Source organism: Neofelis nebulosa, chromosome 4, assembly GCF_028018385.1.
Source record: "Neofelis nebulosa isolate mNeoNeb1 chromosome 4, mNeoNeb1.pri, whole genome shotgun sequence".
NCBI lineage: Eukaryota > Metazoa > Chordata > Mammalia > Carnivora > Felidae > Neofelis > Neofelis nebulosa.
Genome location: NC_080785.1, coordinates 113410226 through 113429311, shown reverse-complemented (window position 1 = coordinate 113429311; position 19086 = coordinate 113410226). Strand labels below are relative to the sequence as shown.

Below are 19086 nucleotides of genomic sequence, written 5' to 3'. Positions count from 1 at the left end.
TGTCTTTGCCTCAGGAGCAGGGCACAGAGGTATCTGGGGGTTGTTGTTTGTTTGTTTGTTTTGTCTCATTCATTGCTGTGTCTACGCCTAGGTCGGTGCCAGGCACACGTAGGGGGTCAATAAAGGGTGAATAAACAGCCCTCAGCACTACCCAGGACATTCTGGTTTGTGGTCTACAACATTCACTCACCTGGGGCACATTCACTGAGGCCCTCGCATGCCGGGCTGGTTCCAGACACCAGGGCACAGCGGTGGCTCAAGCCAGCAGGGGTCTCCATTCTCATGTAGCCAACGGTCTAGTGGGAGAGACGAGAAAAACAGAAGTGACGTGTACGCGAAGTCAGGTGGCGGCGTATAGAGTGGAGAAAAATAAAATCAGGAAGGATGTTGGATGCAGTTCCTAAAGGTGTTTCGGGAGCAAGTGATGCACTGTGCAGAGTTCCAGGTTGCGAGAAGAGCAAGTGCAAAGGCCCTGAGGCTACAGCGGGATGCCCGTGTCATAATTATTAGTGTGGAATCTTAGCTTTGTCTCGAGTCTGTATTTTGTGCATTCGGTACTCCTTGGTTTCACCTTTCTAGCTAATTAACCCGAGTCTGCGTTATCAATCTGTTGAACTCAGCCAACCCCCAGGGGGCAGGTACAAGTACACGTGGGGATACTGAGGCCACCCTGGGGGATGTTGCTAGGAATGATGAGCAGTGTCCCGGAGCAGAGGACAGAGCAGGGCTCCCATGCAGCCGGCTCAGGCTAGGTGTGGCAGCGAGAGAGCCATAAGGACAGGTGTGTGGCAGTTATCACACTACAGCCCTCCCACTCAAGGTGCCTCGCGTTTTCACCCGGGCCTGGGCTGGCTGCTCCCTCTTGCTCTCTGTTGGATGGGCACCCATTTGTTCATTCGTTCATTCATTCATTCACTTACTCATTCATCATGTATTCCCATTGCTTCCTTGTGGCCAGATGATGGCTCATCCTGGGAGACCCTCCTCCTCGAAGCCCTTCTTGATTCCCACCGCCTTCCACAGCCCCCTCTGGCCTCACCGAGACCCCTCCGGCACAGGGCTGTGATCACCCTGGTTCCTCTCCAGTCCGTGAGCTCTCTAAGGGCTCTGGGCCAGATGCAGAAACGGGCTGAGAAAAATGTGACGATAGATAGAATACTGAATAGACACAGGCCACCTGTGGGTCAAGCCCACCTCCTCCCTCTCTCTAGGACCAGAAGGGCTTCATCATTAATAGGAGCCGAGGGACCTTCTCTTACTCCCGTGCTCATTTACACCATTAAGAGTCTGGATTTTTTTTTCCAATTTTAATTTATTTTAAACTTTGAGGACATGTCAGAATGGTACCTCTCGGTAATGAGAAACTAATTATCACTTCAAGGGCGGGAATCCATCTGTTGTGTCTGAGCCAAGACAGGACAGTGTGGAAGCTCAGGACGCTGAGGAGACGGCTAGGGGGCCGGGCCTCAGGGCAGGAGACAGATGGAGTCGTGGAGACAGGGCTGCCAGGACGTGGGTGGAGCCGGGAGGAGGGGGGAATCTGGGGGCTTCCACACATGGGGGCGAGTGCGCCCAGTGTCACCTTCTGTCCCACCCCGCTGCTCCTGCCTTAGCATGTGAGCCCTGTCGCCCCCATTGCACCCCACCCCTGGGCCTTTGCACAAGCTGGGTCCTCAGCACCTAGCAAAGCCCCTCCCCCTTCAGGACTCTGCTCTTCCGACCCTGCCTGCCCACCCCCCACCCTGACACACTCACCCCATCTATACTCAAATCACCTGATTGTAACTGCCTGATGACCAGTCTCCTGGGGACATGGTCTGCTTTTTGAGGGGCAGCTTTATAGACTGGCAGACTGAGGTTCTAACCCTATTAGTGTGCATGACCTCGGGCAAGCCCCTTGTCTCCCTGCAAGTGGGCCTGGCCACAGCCACCTCACAGGATGCTGTGCTATACATGAGCACATGTGCCATACATGAGCTATACATGCCAGAACTGGAGCGCTGGGCCGGGCGTCTGCTGCTGTGTGCCCTCAGTGTTGACCTTGGGACCACAGACACCCGCTGGCTGGGGTCTGCAAATGCCTGATGGAGGGCCGTATGAGGGACTGTTAGGGTGGATCTTGGGAAGTCAGAAGCCGTGGCATACCTTGGGGACACTTCCCAGAGCCCTTGTTGCCAACTCCTGGCCCACCTCCTCCCCTTCTCAGCTGCCTCTGCAGGGCCGGCCTTGAGGGCTACCTTCTCAGCCCATTGAGACCCCTGGCCAGGGACTGGGGCAGGCTGACATGGCTGTGGTTCATGCCCAGATGAGGAAGTGAAGCTCCATGAGGCAGCAGGGAGGACAGCAGACTCAGATGACTCCAGGGGCCGAGTCTGGAGAGGCAGGGGGAGCTTAGGGAGCAGTGGGGACTGTGGAGGGGGACAAGCTCTGTCCACAGGATGGCTCCAGCTCAGCCCCAGAAGAGAATGGCCTGGAGGGAATGTCCCTCAAGCGTCTGGATCTTCTTTTTCTGTTTATATTTATTTTTTTGACTTTATATGCAAGTTAGTTAGCATATAGTGCAACAATATAGATTCCTTAATGCCCCTTACACATTTAGCCCATCCCCCCTCCCACAACCCCTCCAGTAACCCTCTGTTTGTTCTCCAGGTGTAAGAGTCTCTTATGTTTTGTCTCTCTCCCTGTATTTATATTATTTTTGCTTCCCTTCCCTCTGTTTTGTATCTGAAAGTCCTCATAGGAGTGAAGTTATAGGAATTTGTCTTTCTCTCACTAACTTCACTTAGCATAATACCCTCTAGTTCCATCCACGTAGTTGCAAATGGCAAGATTTCATTCTTTTTGATTGCCGAGTAATACTCCATTGTATGTATATACCACATCTTTATCCATTCATCCAGAGATGGACATTTGGGCTCTTTCCATACTTTGGCTATTGTCGACAGTGCTGCTGTAAACATTGGCGTGCATGTGTCCCTTCAGAACAGCATACCTGTATCCCTTGGATAAATATCTAGTAGTGCAATGGCTGGATCGTAGGGTAGTTCTATTTTTAATTTTTTGAGGAACCTCCCTACTGTTTTCCAGAGTGGCTGCAGCAACTTGCATTGCCACCAACAATGCAAAAGAGATCCTCTTTCTCCGCATCCTCGCCAACATCTGTTGTTGCCTGAGTTGTTAAGGTTAGCCATTCTGACAGGTATGAGGTGTTCTCTCTTTGTGGTTTTGATTTGTATTCCCCTGATGATGAGTGACGTTGAGCATTTTATCATGTTTCGGTTGGCCATCTGTATGTCTTCTTTGGAGAAGTGTCTATTCATGTCTTTTGCCCATTTCTTCACTGGATTGTTTGATTTTTGGGTGTTGAGTTGGATAAGTTCTTTATAGGTTTTGGATACTAACCCTTTATCTGATACGTCATTTGCAAATATCTTCTCCCATTCTGTTGGTTGCCTTTAAGTCTTGCCGATTGTTTCCTTCACTGTGCAGAATTTTCCTTTTGATGAGGCCCCAGTAGTTCATTTTTGCTTTTTGTTTCCTTGCCTCCAGAGACGTGCTGAGTACGAAGTTGCTGTGGCCAAGATCAAAGAGATTTTTGCCTGCTTGCTCCTGGAGGATTTTGATGGCTTCCTGTCTTATGTTTAGGTCTTTCATCTATTTTGAGTTTAGTTTTGTGTATGGTGTAAGAAAGTGGGCCAGGTTCATTTTTCTGCATGTCGCTGTCCAGTTTTCCCAGCACCAATTGCTGAAGGGACCGTCTTTATTGCATTGGGTATTCTTTCCTGCTTTGTCAAAGATTAGTTGGCCATACATTTGTGGCTCCATTTCTGGGTTCCCTATTGTGTTCCATTGATCTGAGGGTCTGTTTTTGTGCCAGTACCATACTGTCTTGGTGATTACAGCTTTGTAATAAAGTTTGAAGTCTGGGATTGTGATGCCTCCCGCTTTGGTTTTCTTTTTCAAGATTGCTTTGGCTCTTCAGGGTCTTTTGTGGTTCCATACAAATTTTAAGATTCTTTGTTCTAGCTCTAGGAAGAATGCTGGTGTTATTTTGATAGGGATTGCATTGACTATGTAGATTGCTTTGGATAGCATTGACATTTTAGCAATATTTGTTCTTCCTATCCAGGACCATGGAATATTTTTCCATTTCTTTGTGTCTTCTTCAAATTCTTTCATAAGCTTTCTATAGTTTTCAGTGTATAGCTTTTTCACCTCTTTGGTTAGATTTATCCCTAGGTGTTTCGTGGTTTTTGGTGCAGTTGTAAATGGGATCGATTCCTTGATTTCTCTTTCTGTTGCTTCATTGTTGGTGTATAGGAATGCAACTGATTTCTGTGCATTCATTTTATATCCTGTGACTTTGCTGAACTCATGGGTCAGTTCTAGCAGTTTTTTGATGGAATCTTTTGGGTTTTCCACATAGAGTATCATGTCATCTGCAAAGAGTGAAAGTTTGACCTCCTCCTGGCTGATTTGGATACCTTTTATTTCTTTGTGTGGTCTGATTGCTGAGACTAAGACTCTCAATACTATGTTGAATAACAATGGTGAGAGTGGACATCCCTGCCGTGTTCCTGACCTTAGGGGGAAAGCTCTCAGTTTTTCCCCATTGAAGATGATATTAGCATTGGTCTTTCATATATGGCTTTTATGATCTCAAGGCGCGATCCTTCTATCCCTACTCTCTTGATGGTTTTTATCAAGAAAGGATGCTGTCAAATGCTTTCTCTGCATCTATTGAGAGGATCATGTGGTTCTTGTCCTTTCTTTTATTGAGGTGATTAATCCTATCTATTGTTTGCAGATACTGAACCAGCCCTGCATCCCAGGTATAAATCCCACTTGGTCGTGGCGAATAATTTTTTTAATGTATTGTTGTGTCCTGTTGGCTAATACCTTGTTGAGGACTTTTGCATCCATGTTCAGCAGGAAAATTGGTCTATAGTTCTCCTTTTTAGTGGGGTCTCTGACTGGTTTTGGAATCCAGGTAATGCTGGCCTCATAGAAAGGGTTTGGAAGTTTTCCTTCCACTCTTCTATTTTTTTGTAACAGCTTCAAGAGAATAAGTGTTAACTCTTCCTTAAATGTTTGGTAGAATTCCTCTGGAAAGCCATCTGGCCCTGGACTCTTGTTTTGGGGGAGATTTTTGATTACTATTTAGATTTCTTTACTGGTTATGGGTCTGTTCAAATTTTCCATTTCTTCCTGTTTCAGATTTGGTATTTATAGGTTTCTGGGAATTTGTCCGTTTCTTCGAGACTGCCCATTTTATTGGCATATAATTGTTCATAATAATCTCTTATTGTTTTTATTTCTGTTGTGTTGGTTGTGATCTCTCCTGTTTCATTCCTGATTTTATTTATTTGGGTCCTTTCCTTTTTCTTTTTGGTCAAACTGGCTAGTGGTTTATCAATTGTGTTAATGCTTTCAAAGAACCAGCTTCTGGTTTCATTGATCTGTTCTACTGGGTTTTTGTTTTGTTTTGTTTTGTTTTTTGGTTTTGATAGCATTGATTTCTGCTCTAATCTTTATTATTTCCTGTCTTCTGCTGGTGTTGGGTTTTCCTTGCTGTCCTTTTTCCAGCTCTTCAAGGTGTAAGGTTAGGTTGTGTATCTGATACCTTTCCTCCTTCTGTCAGAAGGCCTGGATTGCTATATCCTTCCCTCTTATGACCGCCTTTGCAGTGTCCCAGAGGTTTTGGGCTGTGGTGTTATTTTCATTGGCTTCCATGTACTTTTAAATGTCCTCTTCAGCTTCTTGGTTGGCCCATTCATTCTTTAGTAGGATGTTCTTTAGTCTCCAAGTATTTGTTATCTTTCCACATCTTTTTCTTGTGGTTGATTTTGAGTTTCCCAGCATTGTGGTCTGAAACTATCCATGTTATGATCTCTATCTTTTTGTGTTTGTTGAGGATTTATTTGTGTCCCAGTACATGATCTATTCTGGAGCAAATTCTGAGTGCACTGGAGAAGAATGTATATTCCCTTGCTTTAGGATTTAAATTTTTTAAACGTTTCTTTATTTTTGAGACAGAGAGAGACAGAGCATAAATGGGGGAGGATTAGAGAGAGAGGGAGACACAGAATCTGAAGCAGACTCCAGGCTCTGAGCTGTCAGCACAGAGCCCAACGTGGGGCTCGAACTCACGGACCACGAGATCATGACCTGAGCTAAAGTCGGACGCATAACTGACTGAGCCACCCAGGCACCCCGTGTTGCTTTAGGATTTAATTTTCTGAATATATCTGTTAAGTCCATCTGGTCCAGTGTGTCATTCAAAGCCATTGTTTACTTCTTGGTTTTCTGTTTAGATGATCTGTCCATTGTTGTAAGTGGGGTGTTGAAGTCCCCTACTATGATGGTATTATTATCAATGAGTTTCTTTCTGTTTGTGATTAATTGACTTATACATTTGGGTCCTCCTACATTTGGAGCATAAATCTTTACAATTGTTAGGTCTTCTTGGTGGATAGACCCTTCATTATGATATAATGCTCTTCTTCATCTCTTGTTACAGTCTTTATTTTAAAGTCTAGATGGTCTGATATAAGTATGGCTACTCTGGCTTTCTTTTGTCAGCCATTAGCATGATAGATGGTATTCCATCCCCTTACTGTCAATCTGAAGATATCTTTAGTTCTAAAGTGGATCTCTTGTAAACAGCATATACATGGATCTTGTCTTCTTATCCATTCTGTTACCCTATGTCTTTTGGTTGGAGCATTTAGTCCATTGACATTTAGAGTGAGTACTGAAAGATATAAATTTATTGCCATTATGTTTCTTGTGGAGTTGGAGTTTCTGGTGGTGTTCTCTTGTCCTTTCTAGTCTTTGTTGCTTTTGGTCTCTCTCTCTCTCTCTCTCTCTCTCTCTCTCTCTCTCTCTCTCTTTTTTTTCATCCTTTCCCCCCTCAGAGAGTCCCCCTTAAACTTCCTTGCAGAACTGGTTTAGTGGTCACAAACTCCTTTAAATTTTGTTTGTCTAAGAAACTTTTAATCTCTCCTTCTATTTTGAATGACAGCCTTGCTGGGTAAAGAATTTTTGGCTGCATATTTTTCCAATTCAGCACATTGAATATATTCTGCCACTCCTTTCTGACCTGCCAAGTTTCTGGTGATAGGTCTGCTGAAAACCTGACCTGTCTTCCCTTGTAGGTTAAGGACTTGTTTCCCTTGCTGCTTTCATGATTCTTTCCTCGCCTGAGTATTTTGTGAATTTGACTATGAGATGCCTTGTTGATGGTCAGTTTTTGTTGAATCTAATGGGAGTCCTCTGTACCTCCTGGATTTTGATGTCTGTGTCTTTCTCCAGATTAGGACACTTTTCTTCTGTGATTTGCTCACTTAAACCTTCTACCCCTTTCTCTCTCTCTTCATCTCCTGAGACCCCTATGATTCTGATGTTGTTCCTTTTTAATGAGTCACTGATTTCTCTAATTCTTAAATCATGCTCTTTTGCCTTGGTCTCCCTCTATTTTTCTGCTTCATTATTCTCCATAAGTTTGTCCTCTGTATCCCTGAATCACTTGTCTGCCTCATCCATCCTTGCCACCATGGCATCCTTTCAAGATTGCAGCTCAGTATAGCATTTTTTATTTCATCCTGACTAGATTTAACTTCTGTTATCTGTGCAGAAAGGGGTTCTAATCTATTTTCGACTCCAGGTAGTATTCTTATTATCGTGATTCTAAATTCTGATTCAGACATCTTGATTGGGTCTGTGTCGGTTAAAGTCCCTGGCTGTCGTTTCTTCCTGCTCTTTCTTTTGGGGTGAATAACTTCGTCTTGTCATTTTCAAGGAAGAAGAGGAATTAATCATATAAAAATATAAAATTAAAAATTAAACACACACACACAAAAATCAAATAAATGATGCTAGATCCTAGGTGTGTTTTGTTCTGGTTCTTGAAATGAGATTGATAGATTGGAGGGAAAAAAAGGGGGGGGGGGGGAAGGAAAACATTTGAAAATTTGAAAAAAATGAATATAGAATGAAAAATGAATATAGAATAAAATGAAATTATGGAAGTAAAATAGAATTTGAAAACTTACAAAAAAGTAAAAAGTATAGTAGAAAGAAAAATTAAAGAAAAATATTTTTAATAAAAATGGAAAAATAAATTTTTCTCTTCCTGTAGTGAAGAAAAAGAAAAGAAACAAAAAAAAGAAAAAGAAAATGGAATAGATGGACCAGCAAACAGCCTGAAATATGGTTGAAATTACATCCTTTTTCCCTAGAAGTCAAACTATGAAGCACTTTGTAGTCCATAAACTAAGCAAGCAGAGAGACTTGTGGTGTTCCTGAAGAGCTAGGTTGGCCCAGTTGGACGGGGCTTAGTGTAACGGCTCCATTCTCCACTAGATGGTGCTGCTTAGCTTACTGGGGTGGATTGTTGTGGCGCTTGTAGGTATGTATGCTCATGAGCGGGAGGGGTGAAAATGGCAACTCCCGGCTACCCAGTCTCTAGTATGGGAACTCTGCTCTCCCCAACCAGCAGTCGCACACCTGTCCTTTGTCTCCGGCTTCCATTCACTGCCTGCTTTTACACTGTCCGTGACCAAGCCGTCAGGTTGCCAGGCGGCACCTCCCTCCTGAGTTTTATCTCAGATGCAGCGGTGTTTCCCGACCCCTCACTTCTGAGGGTCTGTGGCTTTGACCCGCTGAGACTTTCCGCGGGACAGTCTCACTGAGCAATGGCCAGGTGCCAACCGCACCCAGGAACGTTCACAGGACCGTGCTACTGCTGATGCGCAGAGACTGCGACCGGGTGCCAGCCCGCCCCAGAAAAAGTTCACGCAATCATATAGCGGCAGCATTTCAGGGATTATGCAAAATCACGACACAATTCTGGCGCCAGGCTTCACCCTTGACAACCTTGTTCCAGCACCGGCGAATACGGTTGTTCTCCGGGGTCTGTTGGTACCTTTGCCTCTGTGGGGGCCGCATCGCCTCTACCAGATGTCCTCCCAGCAGGGGAACCGCCTCTCCCCTGTGGCTCGAAGACCCTCTGGACTTCACTCTCCTCCTGGGGATTTGCCCTTCCCACCAGAGCACTGCCAGGTATTGAGCTGCGGACTTCCAGGCTCTGCGTTCCACCTGTTTATAGCATCTTAATGGAATTTAAGCCCTCTCCTTTCTCCTTTCTCCCTTTTTAGTTCAGTCACTGTGGCTGTTTCCACTTTTTCACTTTCTCTCCAAATGCTTTTGGGGGGGAGTGCTTTTCCCGTACCTCACCCCCCCGCCCGCGTCTCCATCCTCTCTCTACATGCAAAAACAGCTCCCTGCCCTCCGCGGCTTCTCTCTCCCCCAGTTCGCCTCTCCGTGTCGTGTACCTGCTGAGTTCTGTGGTTCAGGTTGTGCATGTTGTTGTGTTAATACTCAGATCAGTTTTCTAGGTGTGCAGGATGGTTTGGAGTTGATCTGGCTATATTTCATGGATGCAAGATGCAAAAACAACTTGCACGCTCTCCCTCCCCCCATGTTGGCTCCTCCCCAGCTAGATCTTCTCATGTCAGATCACACAGCCACCGCTAAAATTGCCACACCTGGGTTTCCATCTGAACTCTTCCAATGTTGAATGTGAAAATTAATTCTTTCAAAGTCTGGATTTGGCCCCTGCGGCCTAGTTCCTGGCCCTTGGTTAAAGTCGCTTGACTAGAGATGGGCTGAGGGCCAGGAGCCCCGAGACAGGGTCCAGATTCAGGATATGCGCAGCCCCTGTGCCCCCACCTGGTGGCCTCCTTGTGGACATGCAGGGGCACCCCTTCACCACCACCACCACCCCAAAATCAGCCTCCTGGGCAGGGTGCGGTGGCCTGCAGGCCGCTAGGTCTCCGCCTCACTGGCAGAGCCGCCTCACTGCCTGGAGCTGGCTTCGGATTCCGTGTCTCCCTCTCTCTCTGGCCCTTCCCTCGCTCACGCTCTGTGTCTCTATCTCTCTCTCTCAAAACTAAATAAAAAACGATAATTAGAAAAAATTTTTTAAAAAGTAGTTGCTGATTTCAGCACCATGGGGATAGGAGGACTTGGCGACTCACCCGGAGACAGAGCCAGGATTCAAACCCAGCCTGGCACCCAGGAGACGTCCCTGTCCTTCCTCCCTTTTATGACTGCCTGGTTGTTGGGCAGGGATAGCTCCCGGGGCTGATAGCTGGTACCTCTCTGAGGGACACTGGCATGTGTCATGATGGCTCCTGGGGAAGTAGAGAGTGTGGGCCTGTGCATCAGGTCTGCATCAGACCCCAGCTCTGCCCCTACCTGCTGTGTGACCTGGAAACTGCCCTGACCTCTCTGTGCCCGGCTTTCCCAACCTGACTCGTAGGGTTGCTGTGTTTGGCACGCAGTCGGCTCTCCATCGAAGGACAGAAGCCAGTGCTTCCAAAGGGACCTTCTCTTACGAGCTGAAAGGTGACACACGTGGGCCATGTGTCACCCAGAGCTGCTCCTTGACAGGCGAGGCTAGCGTGACCCAACAGGTCCTCCTGCCCACACACCCCTCCCACCTGAGGCCTTTCCCTTGTCACTGACAGTGATGAAGAGCAGGTCACAGTGCCCCAGGAAGTCTGAACTGAGTTTGTGTGACCTGGGCGAATCCCTCGTCTCCCACGACTGGGTTTCCTGGTAGTTTGAATAAGGGACAGAGCGCCACTCACTCGGGTCTTAGCTGCAAGGCCCCCAGGGGCACGATTTACAATTGCCCCACTGCTTGGGGGCCGGGAGGTATGGATTCCAGGGCACATGAGCCTCTGCCCGGGGACTTTAGGGGACTCCAGGGGACTCATGCCCAGCCAGCCTCCTAGAACAGGGTTAGCGATCCAAGGCCAAGTGCAACTTGTTGGGAAAACAGCCCTGCCCACTGTTGAAAATGCGACTGTGACACATGGCGGGTCCCAGGTGCCTGAACCCCCGTCACCCAGAAAGCAGAGCTGGAGAGTGCGGACTCTATGGCTAAGGTTTGTTTTGCACCAGAACAGCAGAGCCGAGGAGTTGTGGCAGACACAAAGGCGGAGTAAAATGCTTTATGGAGAAAGCATTCTGACAGCAATGATAGCGTGTCTGGGAGCACACTCAGCCCCAACCAGCTTCCGAGCTAACCCGGTGTTACCTCGCTTAATCCCCCCCCCCACCCCACCCTAAGAGGGAGGGCTTTCAAGAGTCCCAGTTTACAGGTAAGAAAACTGAGGCTCATTTTCCTTTTGATGACTAAGAGATGGAGCCAGCTTTGAATGCCAGTGTTCCTATTTCAAAGCCATGTCTCGCCACCTGGTTTGGAGAAGGGGCGGGTCCAGGCGGCTGGGACACTCCATCTTTCACACATACAGCCCACCTCCAGGGCCTGCCATCCCGGAGGCAGCTGGATGAATCCACTTAATCGATTTCCTCTAAACCCACTCAATCCCTGGCGGCAGCTCTCCTGGCGGCCTGACACTTTGCTGGCTGAGGTTTTCTGGGTGAATCCTTGGTGCCCGCCCACCCACCCTGCTTGGTCAGACAGGCCCCTCCCAGCCTTGTGATTCTAAACCCTCAGCTCAACGTTTTACAGAACTGCATGAAAAGAGGCCTGCTGGCCTGTGTGCGAGGGGGAGTTTATTGGGGTGGCCTCTTAACACTAAAGTCAATGCAGGAAGGGAACAGAATTGATGTGCATAATGGGACTCAACTTGAAGCTCAGAAGCTGTGGCCCCAGAAGAAATCAAAGCTGAGGCTGAGGGCTACAAGAGAGCAGGATTGGGGCTTGACTAGTGGGTTCTCAGTGTGCCATTTAATTAAAAAAAAAATCAGCCCCCTGGATGATACCAGCTTGCCCTTTAAGGCCAGAATTGGCTGACCTGGCAACCCAGGCACCTGTCCATCCCAGGATGTGATTTCCTGGAACAGAGGGCCTTCATTAGGGCTGCTGCCCTCTCAGACACGGGCTGGACCGTGAGGGCCTCCCCTGCGGTGCACCTGCCCACCTGGGCACCCCCGGACCGTGTGGTCCCTGCAAGAGCAGGGCATTCTTCACACTCAGCTCAGAGGGCCCCAGGGCATAACGGATGAATGACACGTTTATGGGGTCACATGTGTGCCCCTCTGCATGGGTGAGCATGGCACAGAGCAGAGCCCTCCTCCCTCCCCTCCCCATGTCCTCTCCCTTCCCATCCTCTGCACCCCCCTGGTGGAGCGCTGGAGTGAGCAGGAGTTCTGAGCCCCCCTTCGGTTTGTTTAGCCAATAAGCAAACTTCCTGAAGTCCTGAAGTCATACATAGCACGGTGGACGGGGAAAGGCAGAGGCTCTGGGGTCACACCCTACCCCACACCTCACAGCAAACCCCCACTCACTTCCAGCCTCTGCTGTCTTTTCTGGAGAGTGGGACACAGTCAGCCCCACCCTCGAGCTGGGGGCATCCCGTGTACATGACAACACTGGGCACAGAGTCATTTCAGGGCCCCTGGAGCCTCCGGCTGGAAGCCAGGCTGAGGGCAGGTGGGACCAGTGGGGGCCACAGGGTCGCGGATGTGACACAGTAGCTGTCTAAAGGACCAGGCTGAGGGTGTGCGTTCTAATATCCAGAAACAGGTAGCTGCCACTACCAAATGTACGAGTTAAGGTCATGTTTGCTCTCTCTTGTCAATTATAATCATCCGTTTGAATAGAGGCCACCAGAGTTTTATTAGCGACATTATTGGCTGTCGCAGAATGGCTCTACTCCGTTCCTAAAGTGCCCGTACAAAACTGCGATTTCCCCTCTGCTCCCGCACTCACTCTCATGCTCAGCGTCTCCTAGGAGCTCCCCATAGCCTAAGGCCTGCCCCACTCCAGGCCTAAACTGGAAAATGAGGGCCTGCCCACCTTTCCCACCTGTGCTGTGTTCCCACGGTAAGGAACCAGCAGTAATCCCGAGCACCCAAACTGTCCCCACACCTCTGCACCTCTGTGCCATTCCTTCGGCTCTCCATTCCCTGTGCTTTGAGCCCTCGGCTCCCTTATCCACTTGTCCCTTAGAGCTGGATGGTGTCAGATGCTCACATAGTAGCCTTTGTCCAGCCCGCCCTGCCTTCTTCCTGTGGATGCTCCACTTGGAGGAATCAGGGTTGGTCCAAGCCAGTCACGGCAACCACTTTTCCTGCAGCTGGTGACTGGCTGGGGAAGGGGCTCGGGACCCAGTTCTGGCCAATGAGGTATTAGAGGAAGTCTTTGGGGGCTTCTGTGAGAGATTCTCCTTCCTGAGTAGAGGTGGGCAGGGTTCAAGAAGGTGCCCCCTTGCTTCCGACTTGAGTGCTAACTGTGCAGATGTGACGGCCGGAGTGGAGGCAGCCACACGGCAACCGTGAACCAGTGACACCAATATTCTGTTAACGGTAGAACGGAGAGGCAGGCGGCACCTGGGTCACTGATGACATTGTGAGCCACCAGACCACCTCTGGACCTCCCATCTCTCACATCGTCATTAAACATTCAATGTTAGATGCCTTCAGAGTTTAAGCCACTCTTGGTAGGGTTTTCTGTCACTTCAGCCAAACACATCCAACTGATACAGCCTTCTAGTGTCGGTTAAAATTTCTCTGTTCTTAACTAGTTCCCCAGCAGACTTGGATCTCTGCCCCTGTCCCTGTACTCTACACCCATGAGCTACAGTGCTCTGTCTGTCTGGTTGGCGCATTCATGTTTGGTCTGTGAACACCTCTGGGACAAGCCTCTGCCTTTTCCTCTCTGGCCAACCTGAGCCTGCACGCAGTGGGCCTTCGGGTCACCCCAGGGACCTCACCACACCCTCTCCTCCCCCATCATGGCCAGAGCCTCCAGCCATCATGAAGCCTTCCAGTTCACTTTGGCCCAAGCACTGCTTCCGGACCCCGAGGGCTTCGACAGCCTCTTCAGTGTAAAGCGTGAGGTCTTTTCTTTTTTTTAATTTTTTTTAACGTTTATTTATTTTTCAGACAGAGAGAGACACAGCATGAGTGGGGGAGGGGCAGAGAGAGAGGGAAACACAGGATCGGAAGCAGGCTCCAGGCTCTGAGCCATCAGCCCAGAGCCCGACACGGGGCTCGAACCCGCGGACCGCGAGATCGTGACCTGAGCCGAAGTCGGATGCTTAACCGACTGAGCCACCCAGACGCCCCGCGTGAGGTCTTTTCTAAATAGAGCTTTCCAGCTGTCACCTCTTGCCTCGTTTGTCCCTTCAAGTGCTAAGCTGTTGATTTCTTGTCAGCTTGGCCTCTCCTGTGGCAGGCACGGGAGGCCACCGTGCACAGAAAGGAGTGCACGAGTGAGACATGGAAAGTGCAGTGATGGATACATCCCATTCCAAACCGAGTGAGACTCTTGGCATGTTCTGGAAAAGACCTCGGGTGTGCAGGTCGGGTGTCAGGTTCCCCAAGGCTCCAAGGAAAGAGATGTCCCCAGGCATGGTGGAGGGGTGAAGGCTCTTGGCCTCCCTTGTAGCAGCTCCCAATGCCGGCTGTGAATGGGGGACTGCCCTGTGGTCACATGAGCAGGACTCTGCCAAGGAAAGCAAGGGAAAGAGAGGGATTCTAGTCCTCAGGGAACTGGGAAGTTGTGTTAGTGCTGGGGAAAGAAGGTTCCTGCCTGCCTTCAGTGCACATTGCTTTTTTGAGTCTTGTAACAGGCACATGACAGTTACCAAGTCTCAGGCACCCACAGAATGCCAGGCGTGGGGCCGGGTGCCCTGACACACGGACAGGCTGTACCATGAGGCTTCTCAGGCTGCACACAGCAGAATCCGGGTGTGCAATCTGGGCTCCACACTTCCAAGCTATAGCCCTGTCACCTCCTTTCTCTGAGCCTCCGCCACATCCTCTAAAATGGGGTCATCAGTTGCTACCTTAACAGGGTCGGTCCTATGAGGATTAATTTGGGTAATGTGACTGGCCCAGCCTATAGCAGGCCGCCAACAGATACGGTTTGAATCCATTTGGCTCTCCAGGTTAGACTGTGGAGTTTTGCACTGTTATCTCAAAGTCCCCCTTGAACCTAGCCTAAATCCATACTGTCACAATTCCAGCATGCTCCATTTAGACAACTTCAAGGAGCAATTGTAGTTGTTGTTGTTGTTGCTGTTGTTGTTGTTTTTTGATAGCCACTGAGTGACAGAAAAACCAAAGCGGCCTAAACAAGCAATCAAACGAGGCAGGAGAGAATGATTTACGTACCTAAGAAGGCTAAGGGCAGACAGTTTTAGGCAAGGCCGTACCTGGGTGCTTGATGACATCAGTAGCAATCATCTTTCCCGACCTCTTGGCCTTGCTTACTTTCCTCTGTGCTGGTGTCATTCTCAGCTGGGCTTTTCCGTTAGGAAAGCAAGATGGCCCCCAACAGTCACCTTCCGCCTCCCAACAGAAAAAGAACCCCTCATTCCCTATGATTCCAGCCCTAAGGTCTGGACCCACTGGGACCTGACTGGCACATACCCAGTGCTGAGCCAATCACTGTGGCCAGGGAGGATGGCCAGATTGAGGTCGTGTGACCACCCTCCCTAAGGAAACTCCTGAGCCGTTCAACCTGATTTCCAGGGTAGAAGTGAACCTGAGAGAACAGAGGTTAGTGTCCAGTTGCTGCCCTCCTCTGCGCTTAATATCCTGGGTTGCACCTGCTCTTATCCTCTTCCCGCCACCCCACTGTCTTCGTGGCAGCACTTCTTCCCTTTCCCCACTGCTTTCTTCCGGACCATTTCACCCACACCAAAAAGGAACACGACTTCCTGTTTGAATTCAGGATCCGGGGCCCATGCCCAGCTTCAAGATTTGTTTTTTTGCGTCCCGGTATAATCCTTTATTCAGTCAACCAGTGTCCACTGAGTACCTACTATGTGCTCCCATGAGTTTTCAGAGTCTAATTATTCTGGGTTTCTGGGGGCAAATCCCAGGAGCCTTCCAAGGAAATGAGATTTGTCTGAGCAAGCATCTAGAGGCTAGCTTCCAGTCCCTCGGTGCCACCCATTGTGTGGCCCCGAGGGAAGTCTTTCCCCTCTCTGGACTTGTGCTTTCTTATCTGCAAAATGAGGCACTGGGAAAGTGAAATCCTGGAGCCCTCTCAGCTCTGACATCCTGTGTGGCTGGGTCTTAGAACAAGCCTCTCCAGCTGAGTCAGCCTGTAAACACCGTGAACAGTGACCACAGCACTCCCTCTGCTGCCACAGGGAGCATCTCGTTTGCTGTCCCCGTGGGTGCACTGAACTGAGTCCACAACCATACAGTTCTGTGTCTGAACTTTCCTCTTCTTGGCTATTGAGAACACCCAGGGCAGAGGAGACCCCGCGGCTTTCTGTGCCTGTGTGGACCCCAAGGCTCTAAGTTCCTGTAAGGTGGCCTAATGTTGCTGCTACAGAAATTCTCTTTTGAGGTGCTTGTGAATCCCAAGCCCTCCCACCACTGAAATTCAAGTCTGGAACTCTGAAAAGAAAGCATAGGGAGGGAGGCCACATGGAGGAGACGAGAGGATTCTATAGAGGTTGCTATATGTCCATGGAGTCCATCCTTCCTCTGCCTCCCTGTCCCTCCCTTCTTCTTCTCTCACCCACTCCCCTTTCTCTGTTATAGCCGAAATTGGTCATAGCCCCGTGGAAGAAGAAAGATGCCTGATGTGTCAGTAGGGAGGCGAGGGATCCTTTTGAGGCATGCCCAGTGGGAGGACTTTCTTTTTCTTCCGCTTGGGTCTAGTTTCTCTTCACTCTTTGAACACTTGGAGACATGAATTAATTCCCCTGGTCACTGTGTCACTCATTTGTCAGCTCACTCGGCTGCTCACCACATCCATGTGTTCCCATCTTGATTTAGCTCAGCCTTTTTTTTTTTCAAGCAAGAAGGGAGATTTCTTAGGAGAACATAGAGAGCCCAAGGACAAGTAGAGAATAGAGTAGCTGGTCCTCCCCAAAGATGGGAGCCAGCAACTGTTTAAGACATGAGAAGCCAAGCCTACTGTATCTTTTCGCCATTCTGGAGTCACACATTCACTCACCTCTGCTCCTGTTTGTATATCACTAGACCCTTCCATCTTTTAAATCTCTTGGCTTCTCTCCATTTCCACTGCCATGACCCTAGTGTAAAGTACTTTTCTTTTTTTTTTTTTTGCCTGGGAAACTGAGGCAGCCTCCTGAATTTTCTCCCGAATCCCACCCTTGCCCATTTCCAATCTGTGTCTCTCACTACAGCCAGAGGGATTTTTAGAAATGAACAGTTTGTTCAACAGATTTCACCGATCCTAGGAAAGACGTCAAAATCATAAGCACGGTGTGGAACTGGATTACCACTCCCCCACATTCGGTGCCCTGTATAGAAGTGCCCTGCTCGGTTGGAGGATTATACAGCACGGCCCATGTTGTCCTCGGGCATGGCAGAGGGGCTGCTGAACAGTGAAAACAGATGTGAGCACACGCGTTAAGAACCAGTGAGTAATTTACCACTTTTCTTTTCCTTTTTCCACGACAATGGCAATATTCCAGATAGAGACAGACCTGAGTCTCCCCTCAACCTGAGTCCAGAGGGGAGAGGAGACGAAGGAGAGCCACATGTGCATGTAGTCTGAGACATAAAGAAACTTTATTGTAGGCCACTGAGATTTAGAGAATTGTGTGTTATGCAGCGTAACCCATCCTAACCTAACCGATACGCATAATCCATGAACTCTTGCCCATCGCCCCATTGCTTTGCTGAGGCACCATTGGCCTTTCGGTCCTTACACAAGTTGCTCCCTCCCTCCTTACAACATTTGTCTGTGACTCTCTCTCTCCTGGAAAAGTTCTTCACTCCCACTGTTGGGCAGTTGACAGTTACTCACCAATGAGGTCTTGGCTTCACTGTGAAATACTCAGGAAAGGATTGCCTGGTCTCTGTTCAGAATACCTAGAATTTACCTTCTTTGTCATTAGAGCTCTTTCACTACACTCTAAGTTTGAGGAAAACAGAGCCCAGGGATTTAGATCATGCTTCTTTGAGGCCCTACTCCACCCCCCACCAATGTGCCCGGGCCCATGCTGAGGGGCTGGAGGTAACGGGGGTACATCAGCCCTGCGCCCTGCTCCCACAACCTGCCCCGTGACGGGGGAGATAGGTGTGCAAGCAGCAGCATTTGAACCCATTATGATCTTTCTAGCAGGAAATTAGTGTAAAGAGGCCAGCGAGAAGGCAAGGAAGAGGGGGAGTCAGAGATGGCTTTGAGGAGGATTTGGAGGTGTCCAGGTAGGGGGAGCTTCCTGGGAGAGTGGGCGATGGGGGGATCTGATGGAGGGATTGTAGGGCAAGAAGTGGTGCCCTGAGTTTCCAGGACTTGAAAGAGGATGAACCCAAGAGAAGTTGGAACCAGAAGTAAATATCTGGCGTCTGTGTGTATTCCTGGGAACACAAGTGCCCTGTTCCTGTTGGAGTGCCTTTGCAAGCTCATGGTGTTTGCTTCTTGGGGTCGAGGGATGGTGATAAAGATGACAGTGGGTTCCAAGCCCTTTCACACCGTGGATATCAGTGGCAGGCTCTGATCCGAGGGCGTGGTGGTCGTATGTGGGCAGCTGTGTTCCCGGACACAGCAGCGGGAGAGACATCTTTGTCTCCACTCTGCTCATTGGACACGTCTGGATGCCTTAAATTCCTGACTTTGTCTTCTAAGAAAACCCACCACGATTCTTTCTAGTGAATCAAGCCTTCCTGTGTCCACAGCCCAGTAGTCATTTAAAACGTGTATCAGGTGAACAAAATGAAAGAGAGACGAATCGCCGAAGCATCACGTCCCTGGGTATGATGTCTCTCCACATGATCTTGTTATTACAAGAATCCGCAGGGACACGGATGAAACCAGATGCTCCATGATTAGGGGATGTGGTCACTCAGCAGGCCCCTGCTCTGGGGAAATGAGGTGTTTCCTGGGGTTTGAGGGCCCTGATGGGACATGACAGAAAAGCTTCTCAGCCTCCCAGAAGGTTGGAGGGTGGGCAGTGATGCTGGAGAAGTCACCTCCCTCTGTGGCCCTTGAGTTTCTCGCTGTTGGAATAGGGAGGGAGGTACCATTCCCCGACGGCCAACCTCACTGGCTGTGCGGCTTAGGCAGTAGGTGGACAGTTCTCGGAGAAGCCCATTGATTCCAAGGAATTGTGG

At 49.1% G+C, this 19086-nt stretch overlaps 1 protein-coding gene and 1 long non-coding RNA gene across 5 annotated transcripts in view; both read left to right on the top strand.

Annotated features, from left to right (window-relative positions):
* The window catches only part of IQSEC1 (IQ motif and Sec7 domain ArfGEF 1), a 404132-nt gene that overhangs the window by 164074 nt on the left and 220972 nt on the right, over positions 1-19086 (top strand). The gene's annotated exons all lie outside the window — the stretch shown is intronic.
* LOC131509758 (uncharacterized) lies at positions 11281-17319 on the top strand. Its single transcript, XR_009260686.1, has 3 exons — positions 11281-13877; positions 14114-15543; positions 17208-17319. It is a non-coding gene; the product is annotated as an uncharacterized LOC131509758 (long non-coding RNA).